At 49.0% G+C, this 24,317-nt stretch overlaps 1 pseudogene across 1 annotated transcript in view; it reads right to left on the bottom strand.

The window, feature by feature from the left end:
- Positions 1-1,981: 1,981 nt before the first annotated feature.
- Positions 1,982-24,317, bottom strand: part of LOC309521650 (small nuclear ribonucleoprotein E pseudogene) — a 122,445-nt pseudogene continuing 100,109 nt past the window's right edge. Inside the window, exon 3 of the transcript XR_014224629.1 lies at positions 1,982-2,328. The product of XR_014224629.1 is annotated as a small nuclear ribonucleoprotein E pseudogene (transcript). The remainder of the gene's footprint in view (positions 2,329-24,317) is intronic.

Genomic DNA, 24,317 nt, shown 5'->3' with positions numbered 1-24,317 from the left:
GTAAAGGGACCCCTGACCATTAGGTCCAGTCGTGGCCGACTCTGGGGTTGCGGCGCTCATCTCGCTTTACTGGCCGAGGGAGCCAGCGTACAGCTTCTGGGTCATGTGGCCAGTATGACTAAGCCGCTTCTGGTGAACCAGAGCAGCGCACGGAAACGCCGTTTACCTTCCCGCCGGAGCGGTACCTATTTATCTACTTGCACTTTGACGTGCTTTCAAACTGCTAGGTGGGCAGGAGCAGGGACCGAGCAATGGGAGCTCACCCCGTGGCAGGGATTCGAACCGCCGACCTTCTGATCGACAAGTCCTAGGCTCTGTGGTTTAAACCACAGTGCCACCTTATGAGTGCAGTAGGCATGTGCATAACGAGAAGGTAGAAACCTCTGGCTTTTGTATGACTGAGACGTAGCTTATAGTTGTTGGCCTCTGTCTGTCTCGAGAGACAATGGAGTGCGCCTTTGAGGGGTGAAGTCTAACCGCTGCATTAGCAGCACTGAAGTGACCTCCCTAGGGCGCAAGCCTTGGCAGTGTGTCTGGAAGTCCTGGTTGCCCAGATGACAAGACTCTCCTCTCAGCCTTGCTGATGTGGTCCAAAGGAAAGCAGAGAAAGACATTTGGCACCAGCTTGGCTGCAGGAAGTTGCCGGAAGGAGGCGTACGAGGCGCCACCCAACCTTCTTAGGGACTCCACTCTGGATTTGTGTAGGGCAGGCATAGGCAAATTCGGCCCTCCAGGTGTTTTGGGACTACGGCTCCCATCATCCCTGACCTGTTAGCTAGGGATGATGGGAATTGTAGTCCCAAAACATCTGGAGGGCCGAGTTTGCCTATGCCTGGTCTAGGGTTTACTCCTTAGCCTTGCATTCCCCTGAAGATATCCTGCAAAGCAGCAGAGATTTAGGGTCAGAGTTGTCCTTCTCCTACCTTCCAAGTGAAAACTGGACCATAAAGAAGGCTGATCGCCGAAGAATGGATGCTTTTGAATTCTGGTGCTGGAGGAGACTCTGGAGAGTCCCATGGACTGCAAGAAGATCAAACGTCTCCATTCGGAAGGAAATCAGGCCTGAGTGCTCACTGGAAGGACAGATCCTGAAGCTGAGGCTCTAATACTTTGGCCACCTCATGAGAAGAGAAGACTCCCTGGAAAAGACCCTGATGTTGGGAAAGATGGAGGGCACAAGGAGAAGGGGACGACAGAGGATGAGATGGTGGGACAGTGTTCTCGAAGCGACCAACATGAGTTTGACCAAACTGCAGAAGGCAGTGGAAGATAGGAGTGCCTGGCGTGCTCTGGTCCAGGGGGTCATGAAGAGGCAGACACAACTAAATGACTAAAGAACAACCTTCCGAACACCAGAGGAATTCCAGCCTCTGACCCCTGCACACAAATACATACAAGGTGTGACCGGAAAGATCAGGGAATGGCCTCAGAAATCGGACAGCGAGACGTATTTGAACATACATACATTACAGGCCTTCAAAGTAGGCCTCCTCTGATACAATGCACCGTTGACATCGTTCGTTGAACTGTTAACAAACTTCCGGAGAAGTCCTCTTCTTGTACTGCTATCAGCTATCATTGTCACAGCAGCTCGGACGTGTGAAATGTTGGGAAATCTGTGCCCTTTCAGTGCAGATTTCGGTTTTGGGAAAAGAAAGAAATCCGGTGGGGCCAGATCGAGAGAATATGGAGGGTGGGACAACTCAGTAACCTCAGTAAAGATTTCACGCGGAATATGCAATTCTTCCACCATCGTTCGAATGGACGAACGCCGATCCCGCATCAATAACTCACAAACTTTGTCAACATTTGCCGCCGTTCTGCTCATCGATGGTCTGCAGGACTGAGGGTCATCTTCGATGGTTTGCCGCCCTTCACAGAAACGTTTAAACCACTCGTACACTGTCTTTCGAGTTTAAACTTCATCTCCTTAAACAATTGTGAGCATTTTGCAGGTTTCCAATGCTGATTGTAAAGGATGCGGGTGGCGCTGTGGGTTAAACCACAGAGCCTAGGACTTGCCAATCAGAAGGTCGGCGGTTCGAATCCGCACAATGGGATGAGCTCCCGTTACTCAGTCCCTGCTCCTGCCAACCTAGCAGTTCGAAAGCACGTCAAAGTGCAAGTAGATAAATAGGTACCACTCCGGCAGGAAAGTAAATGGCGTTTCCGTGCGCTGCTCTGGTTCGCCAGAAGCGGCTTAGTCCTTCTGGCCACATGACCCGGAAGCTGTACGCCGGCTCCCTCAGCCAATAAAGCGAGATGAGCGCTGCAACCCCAGAGTCGGTCACGACTGGACCTAATGGTCAGGGGTCCCTTTAGCTTTACCTAATGCCGATTGTATGTTCGAATATTTCTCGCTGTCCGATTTCTGTGCCTGTTCACCAAACCTTCCAGTCACACCTTGTATAACAGGTAGCGGGGAAGTGAATGCACTCTGCACATGTTCTACGAGCATCTTGCACATTCTGGGATTGAGCCCTTGCTGTTTGAGAGGAGTTAATTCCCGTCTCGAGTTAAGTTTGTCGTCTCTCTGCACATCTGGCTAAATTGGATTATTGCGTGAATTCAAGGACAGGGAGGCTGAAGGGTTTGTGGAACAGACAGGTTGTATAAGGGGGAAAGGTCCTGGTGTTGTTGTGGGGCGAAGCTGGAAGGCCCCAGAGTCGTAAGCGCCCCCATCCATCCATCCGAAGAGATTGGCTGAAACGTATGGAGCTGTCACCCTCCGAGCAAAGGGTTCACGGCTCCTAAAGTGGATTCCTTTTCTCGGCCCTAAAGATAGATCGTAATCCTTGTTAGCAAGAGATCATCTCGTTTAGCATTTAGGGCTGCTAGCCAGAAGCCATCAGAGATGCTGAGATGTTTGTGTGCGTATCAGGGGCAGAGATCTAGCACAGAAAATGAGCAGTGCTAAGGCAAAACCCAAACAGTGGTTTCCCCTTTCTCCAAAAAGTCTGCCCCTTGCAAATCGTCTGCTTTGGTAATAATATGGAGAGTCTGCTAAAAATGTGGGTGTGTGGGTGTCATTTTGCATACAGAGTGAAGGTGAAAAGCATTGCCCTCGCTCCGGTTCGGCTTGGTGACGGAATCGTGTTGCCAATGTGGCACTGGCTATGTGGCACTGTGATGTTGCATGGTCCCTGATTGGCTGCTTCACCTAATTAAGAAGAATATTGATAGATGACACAATCCCGAGCTAAATGGAGCAATTGCCTGACTCTGTAGAAGGCAGCTTGCTATGTTCTCATTTAAATCAGAGCCATGAGGACTGGAATCTTATATCTTTAATTTTAAGGGAAGTGCGATAGCTCATTGACAGAGCAGGTCCCAGGTTCAATCGCTGACATATCCAGGAAGGGCTGGGAATGTCCCCTGCCTTGAAACCCTGGAGAACAACTGCCAGTCAGTGTAGGCAATATTAAGCTTGATGGGTCAATGGGCCAGCTCACTATAAAACAGCTTCCTATATTCCTGTTTTAAAATACCCCAAAATAACTGTCACGCGCAACACTGTTAAGAGCAACAGTCAAATAAAACAGGTCAACGGAAGCTGGAGAATTAATTTGTTTTCTTCTTAAGGGCCTTGCTGTCTTCAGCAACACTCAGCTCCGAGAAAGCTCCTTCCCAGAACCGAGCAACTGTGTCCCTGAGCACGTGCAGACTGCCTCATTTTTGCATACCTGTTGCCTGCCTTCCACCAATCCAGAAAGGGCTTTTTAGAGAAGCTCAAACTCTTGGAATAGGCAAAATAAAAATATTCCTTCCAGTAGCACCTTAAAGACCAACTAAGTTAGTTCTTGGTATGAGCTTTCGTGTGCATGCACACTTCTTCTGTCTTGGAATAGGCACATTTTTGGGATTTTTCCAGCAGACCTTTTCAGCTTCTGCAAGACAGATGTACAACAGGTTAAGGAACCCACCCACCCCTCCTTTATCTCCGCCAGCAGGATCCCGTTTGGAATTGGTCTTCACGATTCCCTTGAGTGGAAACTGCAGCCACTCTGTGTGAGTTAAGTCTAGTCTGCCTCTCCGCAGCCAAGGACTGTTATTGTTGTTGTTGTTTAGTCATTTAGTCGTGTCCGCCTCTTCGTGACCCCCTGGACCAGAGCATGCCAGGCACTCCTGTCTTCCACTGCCTCCCACAGTTTGGTCAAACTCATGCTGGTAGCTTCGAGAACACTGTCCCACCATCTCGTCCTCTGTCGTCCCCTTCTCCTTGTGCCCTCCATCTTTCCCAACATCAGGGTCTTTTCCAGGGAGTCTTCTCTTCTCATGAGGTGGCCAAAGTCTTGGAGCCTCAGCTTCAGGATCTGTCCTTCCAGTGAGCACTCAGGGCTGATTTCCTTCAGAATGGAGAGGTTTGATCTTCTTGAAGTCCATGGGACTCTCAAGAGTCTCCTCCAGCACCAGAATTCAAAAGCATCCATTCTTCGGCGATTAGCCTTCTTTATGGTCCAGCTCTCACTTCCATACATCACTACTGGGAAAACCATAGCTTTAACTATACGGACCTTTGTTGGCAAGGTGATCTCTCTGCTTTTTAAGATGCTGTCTAGGTTTGTCATTGCTTTTCTCCCAAGAAGCAGGCGTCTTTTAATTTTGTGACTCCTGTCACCATCTGCAGTGATCATGGAGCCCAAGAAAGTAAAATCTCTCACTGCCTCCATTTCTTCCCCTTTTATTTGCCAGGAGGTGATGGGCCCAGTGGTCATGATCTTAGTTTTTTAGATCCCTTCATGGATCCCTGCCTTGCCGTGGCAAAGGGGCTTGACTAACTCAGAGAAGCTATGAGCTATGCTGTGAAGGGCCACCCAAGATGGACAGGTCATAGTGGAGAGTTTTGACCAAACGTGATCCACCTGGAGCAGGAACCGGCAAGCCACTCCAATATCCCTGCCAAGAAAACTCCATGGACAAAAACCTGAGGACTAGTGACTTTTAAAAAGTAAATCTACACGCTGCCTGTTTCACCAGGTGCTGCTCAAGACAACAAAGACCACAAAATCTTATACAATATGAGAGTTTCAGAAACAAACAGCAGGTCCGGCAGAACAATTTCTAGCAGGCCTCAAAATGGCTGTAGCCATCTGCACGGCAGATGTTCAACAGGAGCAGCTTCCGGTTGGCTCTGCAGTGGGAGGGAAGAGTGTTGCCCAGGGGCATTTCTGCCTGCTGTACAGCTGTGAGGGCCCTGCCAGCAGCGGCGTAGCGTGAGTTGTCAGCACCCGGGGCAACGCAAGTAATTTGCGCCCCCTAACCCGGGGCAAGGCAAGTAATTTGCGCCCCCCCTAACCCCTAACCTGTGAGTTGCCACTGGCGCTGCCGCCCCAACGACGCCGCTTGCCCGGAGGAGGAGGGGGGCAGAGAGGCGAGGAAAATGCAACAGCCCAGCAGCTGCAGCAGCACCGGCGGAGGCGGGGCTGTGAGGAGGGGCTGCCTGGCGCGTCCTCCGCGGCGAGCGCTGAGAGCCGCTGCCTGCCGGGCGCCTTCAGCCGGGCGCCGCGAGACATGCGGCTCCGCTACAGCCTGCGCCCGAGGCTCTTCGGCGACTCTGGAGGCAGCGAGCGCGCCCCCCCAGATGTTGCGCCCGGTGCGGCCGGCACCCCTGGCACCCCCACGCTACGCCACTGCCTGCCAGGAGCCCAGGGAGAGGGCAGTCCATGCCCTCTCCTCTCCTCCCCTGTCCCTTTCCCCTCCCACTTCTGAATGAAGCCCCCCCCCCTCCTTGCCACTGTGTCTCCTGCTACTTCGCCATCGAAGTCTCTGCGGCCTGATATTAATGGATGAGTGTAATATACCTGGGCTCTGCAGATGTTTATTGCTGTTCTGCTAATTGCCTCTGCCTTTAATTGTTTTAGCATGATTGATGGAGACGATGATAAAGGGTTTGTATGCGCTGGTGTCTCTCTGTGTAGGCAGCTATTGTTCTGGATCAGGCAAGGCTCCTTCACAGAGGCGTCTTCTGGGCAAAGCATTTTTATATTAATAATAATTTATTATTTATACCCCACCCATCTGGCAGAGTTTCCCCAGCCACTCGGGGGGCGGGCGGGCTTCCAATTGAGTGTTAAAAACTATACAGCATTAAATGTTAAAAACTTTCCTAAACAGGGCCACCTTCAGTTGTCTTTTAAAAGTAAAATAGTTTATTGCCTTGATATCTGAAGGGAGGGTGTTCCACAGAGTGGGTGCCACCACCGAGAAGGCCCTCTGCCTGGTTTCCTGTAACTTCACTTCTCGGGTTAAGAACTTAATTTGTTCTGGAGGTCCGTTCTTAACCTGAAACTGTTCTTAACCTGAAGCACCACTTTAGCTAATGGGGCCTCCTGCTGCTGCCGCGTCACCGCTGAACAATTTCTGTTCTCATCCTGAAGCAAAGTTCTTAACTTGAGGTACTATTTCTGGGTTAGCGGAGTCTGTAACCCGAAGCATCTGTAAGCTGAAGTGTCTGTAACCTGAGGTACCACTGTAGTTGTTTATTTCCTTGATATCTGGTGGGGGTGGTGTTCCACAGGGCGGGGGGCCACCACCGAGAAGGCCCTCTGCCTGGTTCCCTGTAACTTGGATTCTCACAGGGAGGGAACCGCCAGAAGGCCCTCGGAACTGGACCTCAGTGTCCAGGCAGAACGATGGAGGTGGAGACGCTCCTTCAGATATACTGGATTGAGGCCGTTTAGACCAACACTTTGAATTGTGCTCAGAAACGTACTGGGAGCCGATGTAGATCTTTCAAGACCGGTGTTATGTGGTCCCGGCGGCCGCTCCCAGTCACCAGTTTAGCTGCCGCATTCTGGATTAGTTGTAGTTTCCGGGTCACCTTCAAAGGTAGCCCCACATAGAGTGCATTGCAGTAGTCCAAGCGGGAGATAACCAGAGCATTAATCACTTTGGTGAGACAGTCTGTGGGCAGATAGGGTCTCATCCTGCGTACCAAATGGAGCTGATAGACAGCCGTCCTGGATACAGAGTTGACCTGCGCCTCCATGGAGAGCTGTGAGTCCAAAATGACTCCCAGGCTGTGCACCTGGCCCTTCAGGGGCACAGTTGCCCCATTCAGGACCAGGGAGTCCCCCACACCCGCCCGCCCCCTGTCCCCCAAAAACAGTACTTCTGTCTTGTCAGGATTCAACCTCAATCGGTTAGCCGCCATCCATCCTCCAACCACCTCCAGACACTCACACGGGACCTTCACCGCCTTCACTGGTTCCGATTTAAAAGAGAGGTAGAGCTGGGTATCAACCAAATATTTTTCTTTTTCCTTTGGTTGGGAGGAGGGCAGGAGGAACCTCCCAAGAAACCAACCCCACCCCCCATGAAACAGGCAATGTTCTTATTTAAATCAGGACCGATGAGGACTAGAATCTTGCTTATTTTTAAGCAAGGGGCTACAGCTTGATACATTTTTATTTCTGCACACTGGGATTAAATGAAATTCAGGTCTGCTATTATAGGGTCAAACTGGGCATGTCATGGTGACGAATAAGCCAAGAGGAGTGTTGGCCATGGCAGGCGGGTGGGGGGGGGAGCTGGCAGCGTGTGGACTGGATCGGGGCCCCTCCTTTGCTCTACGCCATTTTAAGCTTCCCGCAAAACCCCTTAAGGGTTGTGTTCAACCAAGTTGTGACTCAGAGCAAGCTCCGGGGGACGGGGGGAGGAAATGTTTAACATACCGTATTTTATTGGTCCCCCCCCAAACTTAAACAGAATCACGCCACTCCTTGAAGGCAATGAATCAAAGTCACATGCATTCATTTAAATACGCCGTCTCTGAGTTAGCATTGGGCACCACCCGCAATTTATTCCTCATAGCTGCATCCAGTTTAGGAGGGGAGGGAGAAGCCCCCCCCCCCAAGATATTTACTGAATTCCTACATTGAGTCTAGAGTTTGGCCCATGGGTAGGCAAGCTAAGGCCCGGGGGCCAGATCCAGCCCAATCTCCTTCTCAATCCTGCCCGTGGACGGTCCGGGAATCAGTGTGTTTTTACATGAGTAGAATGTGTCCTTTTATTTAAAATGCATCTCTGAGTTATTTGTGGGGCATAGGAATTCGTTCATCCCCCCCCCAAAAAAATCTGCTTCTGTAATGGAACTTTCCCCTCCCCAAATCTTCCGCAGAGTTGTTTCATAGAATCATAGAATGGCAGTGTCGGAAGGGACCTCAAGGGTCATCTATTCCAACCCCCCGCAACGCAAGAATCTTTTTTTGCCCAACACAGGGCTTGAACTCACAACCCTGAAATTAAAGAGTCTCATGCGCAGCCAATTAAGCGATGGCAGAAAACCCAGAACGGATTCCGTGAGGCGCACAGATTGTGGGGAGAGGAGAAGGAAGGTAAATTCTTTAGGGGCAAGTTGGAAACCCTTCTGCTAATGGGATGTGTCTTGCCAGAGTGGCGCATGCTCTGGTTATCTCTCGCTTGGACTACTGCAATGCGCTCTACGTGGGGCTACCTTTGAAGGTGACTCAGAAACTGCAATTAATCCAGAATGCGGCAGCTAGGCTGGTGACTGGGAGTGGCCGCCGAGACCATATAACACCGGTCCTGAGAGATCTGTATTGGCTCCCAGTACGTTTCCGAGCACAATTCAAAGTGTTGGTGCTGACCTTTAAAGCCCTAAACGGCCTCTTTCCAGTATACCTGAAGGAGCGTCTCCACCCCCATCATTCTGCCCGGACACTGAGGTCCAGCTCCGAGGGCCTTCTGGCGGTTCCCTCATTGCGAGAAGTAAGGTTACAGAGAACCAGGCAGAGGGCCTTCTTGGTGGTGGCACCTGCCCTGTGGGACACCCTCCCATCAGATGTGAAGGAAATAAGCAGCTATCTTATCTTTAAAAGACACTTGAAGGCAGCCCTGTTTAGGGAAGTCTTTAATGTTTGATGTTTTATTGTGTTTTAAATATTCTGTTGGGAGCCACCCAGCGTGGCTGGGGAAAGTTAGCCAGATGGGCGGGGTATAAATAATAAATTATTATTATTATTATTATTATTATTATTATTATTATTATTATTATTTGAGGCCTAGCGCTGGTTGGGAGCCAGGCCCACGCCACCTTTCTAATGTCATTCTCCCAGAAAAGACAAAACGCGTTGCATCTTTTTCTGTGTGCGTGCCGGCGAAGTTATTAATTCAACGAGGCTAAACGCCCATTAATCTCCAATATTGGACTTATTTAGGCTGCTGCTCAAGTGCCCCAAATGAAAGGATATATATATATATATATATATATATATATATATATATGCTTTCGTAGATTTTCACGGGTACAGGAATGCAGGTTTTGGTGTCTTCGGGTGTCTTCCCGTGTAAGAGTCGGGGTGTCTGTGCGACGTTTCGACGAGGTCTCACTCGTCATCTTCAGGCTGGTGCTTTCGGCTTCTTGTTACTGGAACAGAGCAGAATCTGGTGTTTGAGTTCCTATAAATACTGTTGAGGGGTGTGGTGTATAGCCTCCAACGTTCTGGGCAGAGAGGAAGTTCCTAGATTAGTGTGCCTTTTCTTCTTTTGTTCCTTAATTACTTGAGGGATATCTTGAGTGATTTCATGAGTGATATTCTGAATACCACTGGGTGGGTCATTAAGTGTAGATTAGTTGCTAAAGCTTTCGTGTCTTGACCTCTTGAGCTTGTGAAGAGTTTTTCTGAGAAGATGGCTGTGCTGCATTTAGTTGTGCTCTGGCTTGGCTTCGTGTATAGGGGCGAGCTGTGATTTTGTGCCTTGTGCCAGCCAGATCTGTGTAGGGATTGCAGGGGGGTGCAGCATCCGGAGGTGCCACTATAGTTTGGCTACTGGATGGAGTTTGTAATATGTCTGTGGAGAGGGTCTGGGTTTGGGTCTGGTGTGGTTGATTGGTGACGGCGTTCTGTGTGCCTCTGGTTCTGGTGTCGGTTTTTGTGGGGAGGGCTAATTTCCAGATGTCTGGCAGGCGGGACGTGTCGTCACGCTTGTTCATGTTGTGAGGGTGTTTCTCTATCTCGATGGCTTCCATGATTATTCTCTTGTGGTGATGTTCCATGTTAAAGAGCAATTTGGAATCTGCAAAATTAATTTCGTGTCCTGTTTCTTTCATGTGTTGGAAAAGAGAGGAAGTTTTTTCTTCTTTTTTGACGGCATTCTTGTGTTCTGCGATACGTGCATTTATTCGTCTGTTTGTTTGTCCAATGTACGTGGCTGGGCAGACTTTGCAGGGTATATATATCTCACCAGCAGCCCCTTGCCGATTCTTGCCGTTTCCGAAAAACGCTGTCGCCGCCGCGTTCGGTCGGGGACAATTAATTCCCGCGGGAAGGAGGCCAACTTTTTAATTATCTACATCAAAGAGATCCTTTCATAAATAAACGGCCCCGTTATTTACTAGCCAAGCGGGCTCTGTTAGCCGCTGGCTGATATCAGATCTCTCTCCCTCCCCCCCCCCTCTCTCCCACCACCCCCTTTTTTCTCTCATACATATAAAGGCAAAATGTTTGCAGCTTAGATGAAAGACGGCCGCCAGCCACCCTCTCCTGGCAATGGATTTGTGATGTACTGAATCTGCCATCGGTCCTTCCCAAAGGATGGAGGGGAATGCGTTGCTCTGCGGATCCCTGACTGTAACCGAGAACTGAATGATGAAGGTTAAAAAAACTCCAGGAAAAGTGCCAAGTCTCACTGAGGATCCTGATAATCTGGAGGACGAGGGCCATCAGCGGATGTTGAAGGCTCTGGAAACCAACAGGGGATAGGAATATCTTTCACGTGTAACCTCCCACAAGCCACCTGGCACGGCCGGAGACGAAAGTGGGTAGAGCAAAGGGGGCCAGTTTTACTTTTGGTGCTTTAGGCTAGCCCAGGCACCCCCAAACTCAGCCCTCCAGATGTTTTGGGACTACAATTCCCATCATCCCTGACCACTGGTCCTGCAGATGGGCAGGAGTCAGATATTGTCAGGAGTGCATGCAGGAACCAGGCCCTGTGACCAGTAGGACTTCGCAGGACTGAGGCCTTCCTAAGTTTGTTCTGGAGAGGCAAGGCGCGGCCGCACAGGTGAGGCCGATTGGTAACTCGCTGCACCTGGTGGCAAGAGCTGGGAAGGGATATAGGGTCAGCATTTCCCTTCGGCTCTTTGCCGCAGCAAAACGTTCCCTGCCTTGCTGCGATTGGCTTCTTCCTGACCCTCGGACCTTGGCTTCTTGACTCCCTGCTTCTCGGCCCTCGGACCCTGGACTTCGTGTCTCCTTGCTTCTTGATCCTCGGACCCCTGGCTTCTGAAGTAATAGTGCCCCTGTATTCTGCTCTGGTCAGACCTCACCTGGAGTACTGTGTCCACTTCTGGGCACCACAGTTCAAGAAGGACACTGACAAACTGGAACGTGTCCAGAGGAGGGCAACCAAAATGGTCAAAGGCCTGGAAACGATGCCTTATGAGGAACGGCTAAGGGAGCTGGGCATGTTTAGCCTGGAGAAGAGGAGGTTAAGGGGTGATATGATAGCCATGTTCAAATATATAAAAGGATGTCACATAGAGGAGGGAGAAAGGTTGTTTTCTGCTGCTCCAGAGAAGCGGACACGGAGCAATGAATCCAAACTACAAGAAAGAAGATTCCACCTAAACATTAGGAAGAACTTCCTGACAGTAAGAGCTGTTTGACAGTGGGATTTGCTGCCCAGGAGTGTGGTGGAGTCTCCTACTTTGGAGGTCTTTAAGCAGAGGCTTGACAACCATATGTCAGGAGTGCTCTGATGGTGTTTCCTGCTTGGCAGGGGGTTGGACTCGATGGCCCTTGTGGTCTCTTCCAACTCTATGATTCTATGATTCTATGATTCCTGCACCCACCCCGCCATCTTGCCTCCGGTCCCAACGTCCTCAGCCGGGACTTCGATCGCCCGTGGACTGGACCGTGACAGATATAGTCGTGTGGTTTCCAGTGCCTAAGCCAATACCATTCACATTCTGTAACCAATAAAGTTGTGGCCTTTTTCGCCCATTAACCAAAAATACTGTTTCACGTGTCTTTATTCCACGTCCTGGGAGGGTTTGGGACTTTGCTGCGCAATTCCGACTAAATGTTAGGAAGAAACTTCTGGTGGTAAGAGCTGTTCGAGAGCGGAACAGGCTCCCTCGGAAGATGGTGTCCTCTCTTTCCTTGGAGACAAATAACCAAATACAGACGGTCATTTACCCTTGCTAGATTCAACGTGCTGCCAACTGCCTTACTGCAGGGCAGATTTGAGGGTAAACCATCCGCGGAACGAGTCTGCCCCTGCGGCTTGATTGAGGTAGAAACTCTCTCTCATGCCTTGCTACACTGCAGTTTCTTTGGGGATATATGCCCGGTATTTATTACCCCTGCTTTGCAAAAAATCTGCAAATGAATCCGAACTTCAATGCCTAAAATCCCAGGTAGAGGACAAGGATCATGAGATCACATTAAGGGTAGCCAAATTCTGTGTGATTGCCATAAAACTTAGGGAGCAAGCTGTGCTATCGTAATGATTAAGGCCTTAAATGATAATTTCAAGTTATAGGTTAGTGACTAAGTTTTAATTTATATATATTTTTAACTGTTGCTATATCTGTATTGTCCCTGTTATTTTGTTGTTGTTGTTGCTGTTTAGTTGTTTAGTCGTGTCCGCCTCTTCGTGACCCCCTGGACCAGAGCACGCCAGGCACTCCTGTCTTCCACTGCCTCCTGCAGTTTGCTCAGACTCATGCTGGCAGCTTTGAGAACACTGTCCCACCATCTCATCCTCTGTTGTCCCCTTCTCCTTGTGCCCTCCATCTTTCCCAACATCAGGGTCTTTTCCAGGAAGTCTTCTCTTCTCATGAGGTGGCCAAAGTCTTGGAGCCTCAGCTTCAGGATCTGTCCTTCCAGTGAGCACTCGGGGCTGATTTCCTTCAGAATGGATCGGTTTGATCTTCTTGCAGTCCATGGGACTCTCAAGAGTCTCCTCCAGCACCACAATTCAAAAGCATCCATTCTTCAGCAATCAGCCTTCTTTATGGTCCAGTTCTCACTTCCATACATCACTAGTCCCTGTTATACCTAATTGCAAATTCAAATGTATCCCTATCGTGTTTTATGACTTCCTTGATACTGTATGTGGTCTGGAACTGGTCTGTGACCGAAATAATAAAATTCATTCATTCTTTCCTTGGAGGTTTTGAAACAGAGGCTGGATGGAGGTCTGTCAGAGATTCTTTAGCAGTGATTCCTACATTGCAGGGGGGGTTGGACTAGATGACCACGGGTTGCCTCCAATCCCTAAAATTCTGCCTACAAAAACTTACTTCCCTGGATTGCGTACACCTGCCACGTACCTGTTCACCTGCTTGGGCTCCTGGCAGAGCGTCAACAGGTGCTCCCGATGGCGGCAGCCTGTTTCTCGTTTCCGACGGGGTGGGGTGGGGGGAGAGGGGCGGAGTTGACAAACCGCGTTCCTGCCTCTGCGTGCCCGGACAGAGACCCAGGAGGAAGCTGGCTTGTCTTGTCAGAGAAGCCTGCAGCTTGTTGCTAGCCTGTCTCTCTCTCTCTCGTTCCCTCTCGGGTGGAAATTTAAATGCAAAACGAACATCAGCGGTGCAGATAAGGAGAAAGGAATGAGCACGCACCTTGCTTTCCACATCCTGATATTCTGAGCGGCAATCGCGTGGTCTGGCACTGCCCCGGGCTTGGGGACAGGCCTTAGCTGTTGGGTAGAGAATTTGCTTTGCATGCACAACAGCGCAGGTTCATCTCCAGGTTGTCCTAAGAACCACCTCGGAGATCCGCTGCTGCTCTGCGTAGAAAACACCGAGCGAGATGGAACAAGGGTCCGAGTTACCGTATTTTTTGCTCTATAAGACACACTTTTTCCCTCCTAAAAAGTAAGGGGAAATGTGTGTGCGTCTTATGGAGCGAATGCAGGCTGCGCAGCTATCCCAGAAGCCAGAACAGCAAGAGGGATTGCTGCTTTCACTGCGCAGCGATCCCTCTTGCTGTTCTGGCTTCTGAGATTCAGAATGGTTTTTTTCCTTGTTTTCCTCCTCCGAAAACTAGGTGCCTCTTGTGGTCCTGGTGCGTCTTATAGAGCAAAAAATACGCTACTCTATGGCAGCTTCCCAACTTCCTATTTGCGCCAGCCCTTTCTTGGGAACCATGAGGACTGGCATCTTATGTTGCTTTTTATCCTTTGAAAGGCCATCAGCGGAAGAGACCTCCTTTGTATATGCACAAGGTCCCGGGTTCAGTTCTCCAGCTCCTTTTCCCTTTTGCATCACGTCTATTAGACGGTGAGCCTGCAGGAGCTGTCTTGCCTCTTAATTCGGTGCTTAGAAAACGCTTTCAGTCTTAATAAGCATGATAATGAACCTTAACTGGAGCATCCTTGAGGGCAGAGGCCTGCTCAGTCCCATTTGGCAAGCTGAGTGGCAGGAAACCTGCGGGAGAAAGAGGCGGGAGACCCATTTCACAGGCTGTCGAAGGGAAAAGATCTGCTGAGCTCGGCAGTTGTCTTTCAGCCTGGGGTTTTTGCTGAAAGCACATCCGAGGAGGTCTTGGGGAGAGGCTTGGTTTCCTCTCTGTCTGTCTCTGTTATCTGTTTCCCGGGGGGCTGCTGCCACCTATACCAGCCTTTGCAAAACTTCTGACTGTAGAGTCAAAACCTTTTTTTTTTTTATTGCTGTGATTAAATTAAATTGCGTTGCCCTTTTCTCTGCGCTGAGAGTTCCCCCGGCACAGAAAAAAAAGGGAAACCAAATTTAATTGCTGAGGACAATTAAGAGATGGGGAGGGGGGGAGAGAGAAGGGCTTACAACAACCCTGCTGTGTTGCCTGGCATAGTAACATGCAGGCAGAGCCCTGAAAAATGTTCTGCAAAATGTTATGTACGATGATGACTAGCGAGAACCTTTCCTGCTCCCACCCGGCTCAGACTTTGCATTTATTTATTTGCATTTATTTACTGGATTTCAATCTCTTCCTCCCAAAGGAGCCTGGGTTGGCCTGTGACCACCGTGCATCCTTTGAAGATGAAAGAAGAAGACATAGTCCTTCTCCCAGAAGCCCTGATGGCTGACATCAAGGAAGGAGGTAAACACTCTGCGCATGCCCCGATGCCTGCCCTAACCGGCACCGAGAACAGCTTAGCAAGTGGTCACACTGTGTGGGGGATAAATTTGCGTGGGGGATAAATTTCACTTGCATTTCAAAGCAACCCAACCAAATTTCCACTGAGACTGAAAGGCAGCTCTCCATTTTTTAAAAAAAGAAAACAAGCCCACGCTTTTCCAAATTCTTCCTGATGCAGCCTGCTGAAATGCATGTGTCAGAGGAAAGTGGATAAAAAATGCATATCATATCATCATATTATATTATGGAAAATGGCACACAAAATACCGCATTTTTCTCTCTATAAGACGCACCAGACCACAAGACGCACCTAGTTTTTGGAGGAGGAAAACAAGAAAAAAAATATTCTGAATCTCAGGAGCCAGAACAGCAAGAGGGATCGCTGCGCAGTGAAAGCAGCAATCCCTCTTGCTGTTCTGGCTTCTGGGATAGCTGCGCAGCCTGCATTCGCTCCATAAGACGCACACACATTTCCCCTTACTTTTTAGGAGGGGAAAAGTGAGTCTTATAGAGCAAAAAATACGGTAAATGGCATTAGATTAGGGGAAATCATTTGCAAAGAAAAGAAAGAAAGTATGTGCATTAGTTGAAATATTGTGATGAATTTTCGTGAGGAGCCGAACTTAAGATTGGGGAAATGAGAAAAGGCGTCGTTGCAAGGGTGCCCCAAGGCATCCTGGGATGAGAAGAGAGACCTTCCCCCTAGAAATTAAGGGATATACCAGGCAGGCCCTGAGGTAAGGCTGGGCTCTGATGGGTCCCTGGGATGAAGGGATTCTGACACCAGTGAGGCTTGTCTATTTCAGAGACATCCCTGATCGCTCCCTGGATGTGGTTCCTGGAAGAACTTGGAAGAACCTCAAGAACTTGGAAGAACCTCAAAATTACATTAGTAGCAAGTCCCAGGTGCTAGGCTGAGTTGCTGTTCACAAATGAATGCAGCTATCGAAAGGTCCCCTGACCCCTGGACCTCCTGGTAATCACGCCAGACCTATTGCAAGGTTTCCACACACAGAGAAATACTCTTTTCCCACCTCCATTAAACAGCTCACCTGGGTCTCCCTGCCTCCTGTTACTCACACTGCAGTTGGCATGGCTGCCCATCAGTCTGCGTGACGACAACTTACATTTTTATTATATAGGAAGAGAGAGAGAAAGTCGCACAAAACGAAACAAAGTCTTTGCTTTTCCACTTCAATTTTTATTGCTCACACAAGGGATTGGGGCCAGGAGGGAGGGAGAAATTCAATTCAGTTTACATTTACAGTGGTACCTTGGGTTACAGACGCTTCAGGTTAAGCGATTTCGGGTTGTGCACTGTGCCAAACCTGAAAGTACTGGAACAGGTTACTTCCGGGTTTCAGCACATGTGCAGAAGCGCTAAATCATTCTTTGTGCATGCACAGAAGTGCCAAATCGCGACCTGTGCATGCGCAGACGTGGCGCTATGGGTTGCGAACGCACAGATCATGTTCACAACCCGAGGTTCCACTGTAAAAGTGAACTTTCTGAAACAATCTTGCGAAATGAAATTCACACTTCTCTGAATTTTGAGGTGCAGTTCTCCTACTGAAGAATATTTACAGAAAATCTTATCGTAGGGGAGAGCATGCCTAAGAGTGAACGTATTAGTAAAACCAGCATTGAAAAAGGCGTCGTATTAGCGTGGAAACAAGCTTGCAGAAGATGTGCAACGCGCATCTAAAAAAAGGCACCAATTGGGAGAAATTTGCGGCAAACTGCTGGTGGATTTTCGTGCAACCTGGAGAACGGGCGACTGGGAAACGGGTGACGAAAACACGACAACCAAAATACACAATCTCTCCCCAGTGGCGTTCTCTCTCTCCACCACCCCCCCCACCAGCCCAACTCGCTTGCTCCCTTTCCCTGTCGATTCTGTGACTCCAACTTGTCCAACTCAATTAATCTCTTTCTTAGGGGAGAAAAGGAAAGGTTGCAGGGGAGAGAGAGAGAGAGAAAGAGACCCGAGTCGATTTCAGAGGCGGTGCCCCGCTGCGTGCCACTTTTGGATGGCTCCTCTCGCTAACTGCTGCCAAAGTGACGCCTTCGTTTTGGCAGACACCCGCTCATAAGGGGGGGCCGTCCCCCCCCCACTGGGCTGTAATGAAGGCCGTTTTGGAACTGCTGGCATTTCTGCCACGGATGGAGCTTGCCCGCCGGGAAGGCATCAGAGCAGCCCCAGGGCTTGGGCTGATGAGAAGCACCCGGATAGGGTCTCCCTGCCGCTTCCCAGCCCCCTGCCGCTGGGGGGCTTTTTCCAATGACTGTTTGATTTGGGGATTGTGGGCTGGGGGAGAGAAATCAGGCCTCAGATGGGGGAAATGGGTGTACAGTGGTACCTCGGGTTAAGTACTTAATTCGTTCTGGAGGTCCATTCTTAACCTGAAACTGTTCTTAACCTGAAGCACCACTTTAGCTAATGGGGCCTCCTGCTGCCGCTGCACCACCAGACCATGATTTCTGTTCTCATCCTGAAGCAAAGTTCTTAACCCGAGGTACTATTTCTGGGTTAGCGGAGTCTGTAACCTGAAGCGTATGTAACCTAAAGCGTATGTAACCTGAGGTACCACTGTAGTTGGGCCTGTCTCGGCCTCTTAAAGGTAAAGGTAGAGGGACCCCTGACCATTAGGTCCCATTGTGGCTGACTCTGGGGTTGCGGCACTCATCTCGCTTTATTGGCCGAGGGAGCCAGCGTACAGTCATGTGGCCAGCAGGACTAAGACGCTTCTGGCAAACCAGAGCAGCACATGGAAACGCCGTTTACCGTCCCGCCAGAGCGGTACCTATTTATCTACTTGCACTTTGACGTGCTTTCGAACTGCTAGGTTGGCAGGAGCAGGGACCGAGCAACGGGAGCTCACCCCGTCGCGGGGATTCGAACCACCGACCTTCTGATCATCAAATCCTAGGCTCTGTGGTTTAACCCACAGTGCCACCCGCGTCCCTTTGGATACCTATGAGGTCCGTAAATTACCGTCTAGCTTATGTTCAACACAAAAAACAGCGGCAATTTGTTGCTGACAAAGGACAGCTGGACATATAAAGGGCCCCATTACCTTCAGGAGCTGAGGGCCTCATCCAACCTCAATCCGGCCCTGACCTCCACCATGCCTTTTCCCTCCACAGGATAGTCCCGGCCTATCCAGGATAGACCGGTCCCCAAGGTCACACCTTACGGTGTCTTATGCCTGAGCGCTGTGATATCCTGGGCCTCGGGCTCGGAACCAGAGGGGTCTCGGTCTCCACCGGATCGTTTGCCTCAGGCGGCAGCTGACCCTAGTCTGGGGCCTGATCCTGAAGAGTCCCAGTCTGCACAGGTTCCCCTGCAACAAGCACCAGCTGGGCCGAGTCAGGGGCCTGATCCTGCCCTGGCTCCAGATGTGGGGATGACCTCGTTGCCTCCAGCTGGGCCATCCCTTACAGCTGCTCCACTACCGGTTGGGTCAGGAGAGGCTGAGGCGGCCTCTGGGTCTAGTAACCCACCGACGTCTCCCGAGCTGCAGAGACTGAGATCTGAGAGAAGGAGAGACCTGAGTACTCGCAGGAGGAGTGCTTGCCTTCGGGCTAGACAGGGAGGTGAGTCGCCGGGGGATCGGGACCGGCCGTTACCCTGACAGAGATAAAAGGCTGCCGGACCCTGCCCCAGGTTGCGGGAGCAACGTTGCTGTTTGCCAGAACCTGCCTGTGATCCTGTGCCTGACCTTGCCTGGTTTCCTGCCTCGTGTCCTGCCTTGGCCCTGTTGGACTGACTCCTGGCAGAACCACCGGATTCTGGACTGGACCTGGACTGCGTTTCATGAGTTACCCCTGGGCCCAGCACAAGCGCTGACTCAAACCCTGGCCTCTCTCCCAGGTCCTGGCCTGACGCTCTAACCACTACCCCCACGCTGCCACCGCTGTCCCAACATAGACCGAAGACTGGCAGCCACCACCCTGCACTCACTGACTGGGCCAGACAATTGTTTTTGCCCTGAGACCGGCAGCCCCTCGCCCGCCGTCGCCAAATCTGCTTCGGAGGGGCTGCATTGGTATTCCTGGCGTGGTATGGATCCATACCTCCTTGTCAGGGGGAGAGAGATAGATGGAGAGCGAAGATGCGAGATAATGGAGGGGGAGAAAGAGGGGAGAGGGTGGGGAAAACGTTGGAAGGGTGAAACTCGGCCGGTTAGGGAGCGAAAGAGTGTAATGGATAGATGGAAGGATAAAAAATACTAATGGGAGACGGAGAAGGGGAGGTTTAAGGTGGCTGGGACAGGAGTTGATTAATTCGGAGAGGGAGCGAGGACAGCGAAGGAATAGGAGATGCCTTTAATTGATGGCGTTCCGTCTGGGGCATCGATTGCAGTCCAATTAACAAGCTGTGCTCACACAGCCTTCAAGCGTTGTCGGAAGGAGCCGGGTGAAGACCATCATGAGAACTTGCAGGATCAGGCCAGTGGCTCGCCTAGTCTAGTGGCCAAGCAGTTGCCCGTGGGAACAACAACAATAATTTTATTATTTATACCCCGGCCATCTGGCTGGGTTTCCCGATCCGCTCTGGGAGGCTGCCAACAAAATATTAAAATACAATAATTCATCAGATATTAAAAGCTTCCCTAAACAGGGCTGCTTTCAGATGTCTTCTAAAAGTCAGATACAGTGGTACCTCGGGTTAAGAACTTAATTCTTTCTGCAGGTCCGTTCTTAACCTGAAACTGTTCGTAACCTGAAGCACCACTTTAGCTAATGGGGCCTCCCGCTGTCGCCGCACGATTTCTGTCCACATCCTGAAGCAAAGTTCTTAACCTGAGGTACTATTTCTGGGTTAGCGGAGTCTGTAAACTGAAGCGTCTGTAACCCGAGGTACCACTGTAGTTGTTTCTTTCCTTGACATCTGGTGGGAGGGCGTTCTACAGGGCGGGTGCCACCACCAAGAAGGCCCTCTGCCTGGTTCCCTGCAACCTCATTTCTCGCAGGGAGGGAACTACCAGAAGGCCCTCAGAGCTGGACCTCAGTGTCCGGGCTGAACGATGGGGGTGGAGACGCTCCTTCAGGTATACTGGACCGAGGCCGTTTAGGGCTTTAAGGTCAGCACCAACACTTTGAATTGTGCTCAAAAACATACTGGGAGCCAATGTAGGTCTTTCAGGACCAGTGTTATGTGGTCTTGACGGCCACTCCCAGTCCCCAGTCTAGCTGCCGCATTCTGGATTAGTTGTAGTTTCCGGGTCACCTTCAAAGGTAGCCCCACGTAGAGCGCATTGCAGTAGTCCAAGCGAGAGATAACTAGAGCATGCACCACTCTGGCAAGACAGTCTGCGGGCAGATAGGGTCTCATCCTGCGTACCAGATGGAGCTGGTAGACAGCTGCCCTGGACACAAGCGGGAGATAACCAGAGCATGTTCTACAGTGGTTCCTCGGGTTAAGAACTTAATTCGTTTTGGAGGTCCGTTCTTAACCTGAAACTGTTCTTAACCTGAAGCACCACTTTAGCTAATGGGGCCTCCCACTGCCACCGGATCACAATTTCTGTTCTCATCCTGAAGCAAAGTTCTTAACCCGAAGTACTATTTCTGGGTTAGTGGAGTCTGTAACCTGAAGCCTCTGTAACCCAAGGTACCACTGTACTCTGGAGAGACCGTGGGAAAGCAGAACACCAGCTCTCCTCCGCTGCAGCTTCCACAACTAGGTTCAGAAGCGTCTCTGGGTTCAGATCATTGCCATCCTGACTAGTAGCCATCAATAGCCCCCTCCTCCTCCATGGCTGTGTCTCATCCTCAGCCACCCACGTGGGTGGCCATCTGTGCCTCCTGTGGCAGGGAGTTCCACCGGTGCGTGGCACAAAGAAGCACTTCCTTATACTGTATGTGTCCTGAATCTTCCAACAAGAGGACCGGGGAGGGCTGTACCACATCACGGGGGGGGGGGGCAAGGCGGGCAAAGCATCTGGGCTCAGAAATCTGCACTGGTAGAAATTTGTTCCCAGGTCAGGTATCTAAAGGCCGTAACAACTTGAGGGCAGTTTCCCTGCGAGTTTGCTTTGCCTCACATATGCCCTGCTGACTGCTTTGATCAGCAAAACTGGTGCGAAATCAATATTTGAGTGTGATAGCACTTACACTTTGGAACTCACTGCCACTTGATATCAGGTCGGTGCTGTACTCTTTTCGGTGCCCGCTAAAAACATTTTAGTCTGGGCAAGCCTATGCAGAGGTGTAGAATGTTGACCTGTGCTTTTATCTAGTTTTTAGCTTATCGTTCATTAAAATTATTATTTTTTGAATGTTTTAAATAGCTGCTTTTAACTCTGTCTCTCTCTCTGTGTGTGTGTACAGAAAGAAAGCACCAGCCTGAAGATGACGAGTGAGACCTACACGGGAAGACACCCGAAGACACCAAAACCTGCATTCCTATACCCGTGAAAATCTACGAAAGCAAATATATATATATATATATATATATATATATATATATATATATATGCAGGTTTTGGTGTCTTCGGGTGTCTTCCCGTGTAAGAGTCGGGGTGTCTGTGCGACGTTTCGACGAGGTCTCACTCGTCATCTTCAGGCTGGTGCTTTCGGCTTCTTGTTACTGGAACAGAGCTCTGTTCCAGTAACAAGAAGCCGAAAGCACCAGCCTGAAGATGACGAGTGAGACCTCGTCGAAACGTCGCACAGACACCCCGACTCTTACACGGGAAGACTCCCGAAGACACCAAAACCTGCATTCCTGTACCCGTGAAAATCTACGAAAGCATATATATATATATATATATATATATATATATATATATATATATATATATAAACTTTTCTGTTTTACAATTTAGAATATTCATTTAAACAACCTTAAAATATCAGTGACTTCCCTCCTTCTCTTTCCATGGTTCATTTTGCATAACATAAATCCCTGCATATTTTATACCAACTAAACCACTCAGTATTCCATTATTACTTCCATCAAAACTTATTTACACTGCTGAATTTATCTTAATGCTGCCTATGTTTTCCAACGTACACCATTTTCCCTCGCATATTCAATAAACATTTCCCCGTCTTCTTTCAACCTATGTTCTTCTTGTTCTCTTATTCTATAAGTTATAATTGTTTTTACTGAAATTTCCATTGTTTTTATTCCATCGGCTTTGAGGTTCCCTTTCCGATCAAGCAGTGTCTTAATTTTATTCATCCATTTATTTCAGCTAACCAAGCTATCTTTGTTGCCCTTCCCCAAATTAATCCCACATCTTGTTAATATCCTTCATTCTTTCTTTTTTCCTTTTTCCTTCTGTGATGGAACTCCTACTTGGGGACTTCCCTGGCTTTTTTCTGGCCCACGTAGGACCAGTCTGGATAGTTGGCCTTGATGAAGATTTGACATTTTCATCCCCAGAAAAGTTTTTGAGTTTCTGCTGAAATGAGGCTGCATTTTAATGTTGTATTTTAATCTTGTTTTTTAAAGTTGTATTTCAATCCATTGTTTTATATCTGGTGTTAGCTGCCCTGAGCCTGGTCTTGGCTGGGGAGGGCGGGGTATACAGTGGTGCCTCGCAAGACGAAATTAATTCGTTCCGCAAGTCTCTTCGTCTTGCGAGTTTTTCGTCTTGCGATGCACGGTTTCCCATAGGAATGCATTGAAAATCAATTAATGCGTTCCTAGGGAAACCGCCTTCAGACCAGGTCCGGGGACAGTCTGTCCCCGGACCTCTTCTGAAGGCTGGGGGGGGGACAAGGGCTTTTCTTCCCACCCCCAGCATTTAAAAAAACCCCGGGACAGCGGAGGACTTCTCCGCTGTCCGGGTGATCTTAAAATGCTGGCGGGCGGCATTTTAAAATCGCCCCGGACAGCGGAGGACTTCTCCGCTGTCCGGGGCGATTTAAAAGCCCCTGGGAAGGCAGGCAGGGGGGACAAAGACTTTCTTTTTTTTATATATATAAAATTTTTATTGGTTTTACAAAGTTTTTAAATAACAAACAAACACTTAAAAAGACAAACATACACGTATAGTTTCATAGCATATTTTCATAAACCTCTTTTCTTGGACTTCCCCTCCCCCCCCCTTTCTGCATCCCAATGTCCATTATTTTTTTTTAGCAACTCCCAATTGTTACTTCGAACCTCTGTCATCTTAGTCTTCTCTATATTCTGACCTTATATCACTGTATCCCTTTGTCTCTGAAAACCACAACACTTTAAGATTCATTGAGTTTATAATAGTCCTTAAGGTAACTTTTAAATTTTCTCCATTCTTCTTCCACCGTCTCCTTTCGTTGGTCGCGGATTCTGCCTGTCATCTCAGCCGATGTCATATAGTCCATCACTTTCATCTGCTATTCTTCCAAAGTGGGTAGATCTTGTGTCTTCCAATACTTCGCGATAAGTATTCTTGCTGCTGTTGTGGCATACATAAAAAAAGTTCTATCCCCTTTAGACACCAATTGGCCGACAATGCCCAAGAGAAAGGCCTCTGGCTTTTTAGGAAAAGTACATTTAAGTACCTTTTTCATTTCATTATAGATCATTTCCCAGAAAGCCTTAATCTTCGGGCACGTCCACCAGAGGTGGTAAAAGGTACCTTCAGTCTCTCTACATTTCCAACATTTATTATCGGGCAAATGGTAGATTTTTGCCAGTTTGACTGGGGTCATGTACCACCTATAAACCATTTTCATAATATTTTCCTTTAATGCATTACATGCCGTGAATTTAATACCGGTGTTCCATAACCATTCCCAGTCAGCTGACATGATATTATGCCCAACGTCCTGTGCCCACTTGATCATAACCGATTTGACTGTTTCGTCCTGTGTATTCCATTTCAGCAACAAGTTATACATTCTAGATAAAATCTTAGTATTGGGTTCTAATAACTCAGTTTCTAGTTTTGATTTTTCCACCTGGAAGCCAATTTTCCTATCCTGTTTAAAAAATTCCATTATTTGACGGTATTGAAACCAATTTTGTACTTTATGTTTCAATTTCTCCTGGCTTTGTAGTTTAAGCTTATCTCCATCCTGTTCCAAAATTTCCCAATACTTCGGCCATCCGACCTCCATATTGAGTTTCTTCACTGCTTTAGCCTCCACTGGTGACACCCATCTAGGGGTTTTGTTTTCCAACAAATCTTTATATCTTGTCCAAACATTATATAGTGCTTTCCTAACAATATGATTTTTAAAAGCGCTATTAGCTTTGTCATACCATAGATATGCATGCCAACCAAA

Source organism: Podarcis vaucheri, assembly GCF_965113315.1.
Source record: "Podarcis vaucheri genome assembly, chromosome: 16".
NCBI classification, from domain to species: Eukaryota; Metazoa; Chordata; class Lepidosauria; order Squamata; family Lacertidae; genus Podarcis; species Podarcis vaucheri.
Note: the sequence above shows the minus strand (reverse complement) of the source record. Positions and strands in the feature narration are given on the sequence as shown.